The sequence below is a fragment of the Dasypus novemcinctus genome, chromosome 17 (assembly GCF_030445035.2).
Source record: "Dasypus novemcinctus isolate mDasNov1 chromosome 17, mDasNov1.1.hap2, whole genome shotgun sequence".
NCBI classification, from domain to species: domain Eukaryota; kingdom Metazoa; phylum Chordata; class Mammalia; order Cingulata; family Dasypodidae; genus Dasypus; species Dasypus novemcinctus.
Window position 1 is genome coordinate 61,848,901 of NC_080689.1, and position 6,000 is coordinate 61,854,900.

At 46.0% G+C, this 6,000-nt stretch overlaps 1 long non-coding RNA gene across 1 annotated transcript in view; it reads right to left on the bottom strand.

Annotated features, from left to right (window-relative positions):
- Positions 1–5,785, bottom strand: part of LOC131272996 (uncharacterized) — a 41,162-nt gene extending 35,377 nt beyond the window's left edge. Inside the window, exon 1 of the long non-coding RNA XR_011646158.1 lies at positions 5,508–5,785. This is a non-coding gene — a long non-coding RNA (uncharacterized lncRNA). The remainder of the gene's footprint in view (positions 1–5,507) is intronic.
- Between the last annotated feature and the right edge of the window lie 215 nt (positions 5,786–6,000).

Here is a 6,000-nt window from a genome sequence, read left to right on the forward strand (position 1 = left end):
GGCGCCGCCCACACTTCCCGTGCCGCTGACAACAACAGAAGTGGACAAAGAAACAAGTCGCAGCAAAAAGACACAGAAAACAGACAAGCGGGGGAGGGGAGGGGAATTAAATAAATAAAAATAAATCTTTAAAAAAAAAATAAGGGATTGGGGTGGGGCAGTGATTGTTATTTGTCATTAGAATTGTTCAGTCCTATTGATGAACTGTGCACATGCATCAACTTAAAAATAAAAATTGGGGGACAGGAGAAGAAAATGCCATCTTTTAAGCAATAAGAGAAAGGAAAACTCACAGTACAGTAGGGACAGCATGAAACAGGTTAAGCTGGACACTGCATTTTTGTGGTAACAAATGGAGCTAATTTAGGACACAAATGAGGGTGTTGGAAGGATCTAAGAGAAAGGTGGTGGTAAGCGGGAAGGAAAATAAATTCTAAATAAAGGAATACTGGGACAATCAGTACAGATGCTCTGCCATCTAACACAAGGAAAGGAAGAAAGAACTGAACCCGCCTTCACTTTTCCTGTGTCTTTTCACCATGGATTTTGAAGAGTAAAGGTCAAGAGATTGTTATGTGAGCTCCTTGCCGTGTAGAGAAAGCAAACATGACAGAACTCATACTCGATAAAGTAACATGGGCAGAAAACCGTGCCTGCTGTTCAGTGAAGTTCTATCTTCATAAAGTCGCCATGCATTTCAAAGTTTAATGGGCTATGGTGTGGACCATTGACCATGAGGTGCAGCGGTGCTCAGAGATGTACTCACCAAGTGCAATGAATGTCTCATGATGATGGAGGAGGTTGTTGTTATGGGGGAAGGAGTGGGGTGAGGGCAGTGGGGGTATATGGGGACCTCATATTTTTTTAATGTAGTATTAAAAAAATAAATAAAGACAAAAAAATACCCATTAAATAAATTAATGTTTTTTAAAATGTTTAATAAGCTCACTTGTTCAAGAAAAATACTTCGGTGACAAATGTAATTCTATTGACTTTTCCTTAAGATGATTCACATTTGAGCACAAGCATTTAACTACCCCTTCCAAAATTCCACAGAAAATTGCCAAAGGAATATAGAGGTAGGAATAAACTTGCCTCACTTCTTGTTATCAGGAGGGCAGCATCCACATGAGAGAAACTGTGAGAATTGACAACTGCAACATTGGATTTTCCCACCCAGGAAAGTATTCTATTTCTTGAGTAAATATTGGCACTTTATATTTTCAGTGAACGCTGGCCATTTTGTCAAGCTTTTCACACATGCTAGGATATGATAATGCATGGTGTTACAGTTTCAAGTCTCTGCTCCCCTTCACTCTGCATGCCATTTCCAATATTGATTTTTTCTTTTTTGTCTTAAACACGTTTGCCAGAAGTTTCTCTATTTTATTGGTTTTCCAAAAGAAGCAATTTGGAGGACAAAAAGTGGGGAGAAAGCACGTGAGACAGCAGAAGGAACCCAAGGTAGGCTGGAGGCTGGCTGTACACCATCAGGAAGGACAATGAGCCTCAGTCTGTGCCCAGGACAGAGCATGAAGGAAGAAGTAACGCAGGAGAGGTGGGTGAGGAGCTGGAGTTTTATCCGTAGGGGAGTGGAGGGACAGATTAGATTTTTTTTCAGGAAGACCACTCTGGCGGGAGGGAGGTCAGGCTAGAAGCAGGGAGGAGACCTGGTCTGCTCTGGAGCTGCTCTCTACCAGCCATCCCCGCCTCAAGCTTGTCTAAAACTGGCCACTGTCCTGCACAACCTCTTTCCCTCAGCTGTGCTGTTGCATCAGCCACAGTCAGACCAGCTGAGCTGAGGGAACTAGCAAAGGGCTCCGAATGCTTATGATGAATTTGATAAAAGTAGTCATCATGGAGCAGTTAAAGTCATAACCCTGAGCAAGACAAACTACAATTCCAATTTCATGAAGTTTCAAAGAAACAAGTCTGATCTACAGAGCACAAAACTATAAAAGCAAGGAAATGATGACCATAAAAGGCAGGCAGGTGGAGACTTGAAAACAGGAACTCAGTTACATGCACGCCCATGTTCACAGCGGCATTATTCACCACAGCCAACAGGGGGAGCCAGTGTCCAAAGATGAACAGAGACCCGAGCTCCAGCCCTACAAGCTATTATTCAACCATAAGAAGTAGTGGCGCTGCCACATGCCACAACGTGAATGAACCTTGAAATCATTACGCTCACTGAAATAGGCCAGGCACAAAAGGACAGATATTGCATGGTTCCACTTAAATGAAATATCTGGAATAAGCGAATGCATAGAGACAAAGTTAATTAAAGGTTACCAGGAGCTGAGGGGAAGGGGCAATGGGAATTACTACTTAATGGGTAAAGAATTTGTTTGGGCTGATGAAAAGGTTTTGGAAATGTTGGTAGATATGGGGGTATGATACTGTAAATATAATTAATGCCACTGAATTATACACCTAAAAATGTATGATGTACTTAATGCAGTAAAAATGGCCTTAAAATGGCAAAATTTATATTACATGTTACCACAAAAAAAGACAAAAATGTAGTCTAGTGTTTCACCTTGTAATACTCTGAGCTATACATGTTTTGTGCATTTTTCTATGTATATTATGCTATACATTTTTAAATTTTTAAAAGAAAATAGGCATTAGAAGGGAAAAATCTTTTGTGGACTTTTGTATACTGATTTTACAGATATTGCCAACAAACTTCTTTTCTGTAATACAAAATGCCAGAAGAGGAAAAAAAAAATTGCAGATGCAAAGGTTTAGATGAAGAATTATATGTCTCAAGATAATGGTATTACTGTGTGAGAATAATATAAAGTTTTTACACATGCAAGAACTAAGAAAATGTCCGGCTTCTCCTGAAAAAAAAATGCAATTAATCAAGGAATTAGTAAAAAAAATAATAATAATAAGATTAAGCATCGGATATGGATTGAATGCTGTAGCCCATATAAAACTCAGTCTAAATAGTAGCTGATAATATGGTTATGAAACATAAATATATCAAAAATAATTCTGGAAAGCAAAAGCATATACTGCTTAAAAAAAAACAAAACAAAAAACCTGGGTCTAGGAGTCGAGAAGGGGAAGTGGATTTGGCCCAATGGATAGGGCATCCAACTACCACACAGGAGGTCCAAGGTTCAAACCCAGGCCTCCTGACCCGTGTGGTGAGCTGGCACACACGCAGTGCTGATGCCCACAGGAGTGCCGTGCCACACAGGGATGCCCTTCGCGTAGGGGACCCCCATGCACACGGAGTGCACCCCGTAAGGAGAGCCGCCCAGTGCAAAACAAAGCACAGCCTGCCCAAGAATGGCGCCGCACACATGGAGAGCTGACACAGCAGGATGACACAACAAAAAGGAACACAAACTCGCGGTGGCGATGGTAACGATAGAAGTGGTCACAGAAGAACACACAGGGAATGGACACAGAAAGCAGACAACTCGGGGGAGGTGGGGGGAAGGGGAGAGAAAGAAATAAAAAATAAAATCTTTACAAAAAAAAAAAAGAATAGTTGAGGTTTGCTAGTTCCAGTACTACAGTAATTCTTACAGCAAATTTTTCTTAAAAGATATATTTATTTCCCCCTCCCCCCATTGTGTGTTCTCTGTGTCTATTTGCTGCGTCTTCTTTGTTCGCTTCTGTGTTTCTTTTTGTTGTGTCAGCTCTCCATGTGTGGGGCGCCATTCCTGGGCAGGCTGTACTTTCTTCCGTGCTGGGTGGCTCTCCTTCCGGGGTGCACTCCTTGCACGTGGGACTCTCCTACGTGGGGGACACCCCTGCGTGGCAGGGCACTCTTTGCCTGCTTCAGCACTGCGCATGGGCCAGCTCCACACGGGTCAAGGAGGCCCTGGGGTTTGAACAGCGGACCTCCCATGTGGTAGATGGACGCCCTAAGCACTGGGCCAAGTCCGCCACCCTCTTACAGCAAATTTGCTCCAAGCCTAGAAACTACATGTGGTATGTCATTTCAGTCATTTGTGTGTATTGTGTATGTGACAAGCCCTTTCTGAGAGAGCTAGGCAACCTAGTATCTAAGAACCAACGTAGATTTATGGATTTTGGACCAGAGATGTAGACATCCTAATAGACACTTTGCTTTTACTTGTGCCCTATTTGGAGGGGGAATGGAGACTGGGGGCAGTGAGGAGGGCTGGGCAAGATCCTGGTCAGGCATTGAGAAGAGTCTGCTCACATTACAAAAACGAAGTTAAGGCATCATAAAGTAAAACTATTAACGAATAACTTACACCCCTTTAAAAAATCTCTAGTATTCATTATTTATATGCTAGTGGGAAGAGATACTTCCAAGTCTGAAATTCCACAATTAGTTTCTTTATCTATATCACTTCAAATGTCAACCAAATACTTTCCCTTAAAACAATTTCAAAATCCCATCATGAGAACACCTCACGCTGCACAAGTTAAACATTTCATATCCTCCAACCTGAGAAGAGCTGAGTGCACCCCCAGTGCATTTGCTTCTGTTGGGAGGCCAGACCAGCCCTCCTTAGGGGTTAGTCAGAAGACACAGGATGTCCATTTATGAAACTGAAATTTGGTTTCTCTTATTTATTAGACTCATTTGAGTCAGTTAAATCTTAGACGACAAACTGCAAGAAGAGGGAGGAGTGGGTGTAAAGAAACAGATGGGTAATAGTCATGTCGTAGATAAATGAGAGTTTTTGGAAGAATTGGATAGGGTGTGGGCTGGAGCATTTTTCATTTTTAGGGGATGGAGATTAGGGGCGAGAAGAAAAAAGGCAAGACAGTAGGCCAGACCAGAGCGCCTGCTGAGCACCTAAAGCTGCCTGCCCTTCCCATCCCCCTCCTGCCCCCACCCCCAACACCAGGTACTCTGCGGTCTGGATATCAAAACCAGCAGACGTGGACCTGGACTCCCCGCTGCCTCCCTGGATGGAGGAGGGGAGGGAGGCAAGGAAACCGAGGAAAGGAGATGGGAGCTGAGATGAACAGACTGTCAAGACCTCCTCACGGACCGTGGGGTTTTTTGCTTCCCTCCAAAGTGGTTGAGTTGCACAAAAATTCAAACCCACCCGGGCCAGGTCACCTGCCAGCTCCCTTTAACAAAATGCTGGCGGCTGCAGACCTCACACCTGCTCACCAACAGCTGCAACCACGCTGCGGACGCCCACCCGGCCCCAAGGGAGCGCGCCCAGGGCGGCGGCCAAGCGGGAAGGCAGGGAACCCAGAGGAAAGCCCCACCAGGCAGACGTCGTTCTCCTGACAAACCGGCCCACAGCCCCCCATGCGCAGACCAGCGCCTGGCAGCCCTGATTTCCGAAAAAGCCTCCAATGTTACACCAACAGAAATCGGTAGGTGTGAAATACATACCCTGCCACTAGGAAGGGCTGCAGCGCAGATGCCAACAAAATCAGACAAGGCACTCCTCTATCTGCACCCAGCAGCTCTGGGAAGGGGAGGGATGCCGGAACGCTCGGGAATTCCATGAAAGTTAACAAAACCAAGGCAAGCCTAAGGGTCTTACCTCCTGCGTGGCATCGCATCCATCTCTGGTCTTCCCTGTAGGATTCTCCTCTAAGTCAGCTGAATAAATCCACCCAGCTAACCTGCAGGACAATATTTCCTACCCCTCCTGCAGTCCCGCGCTGGTCAGAGCGGCCGAAAGGGTTTCTCTACCCACATCTGCCTGAAATCCCCCAGCCATTCGCTGCTTCTTCGGGTCAGTGGGGATCACAGTCAACAGAGGCTGCTGCTCCTTGACAAAGTTTTCCTTCCAGCGCCTCGCTTACAGCGCTGCCATCAGAACTAAATCCATCTCCCGCCGGGGGCTGCGAGGATACGCGCTCCTCCCCGTGCGCGCTGACAAAAGCCCGCGCCCCGGCGCCCGCACAGCCTCCTCTAGCGGCCGCGGGGCGGGCGCCGGGAGGGCGGGGGCTGCAGTGCCCGCCCCGCGCTGCCGCAGTCCCGGGCCCCCGCGGGCAGCTCCCCTGCTCTCACGCCCACCTTCACCCACTGGG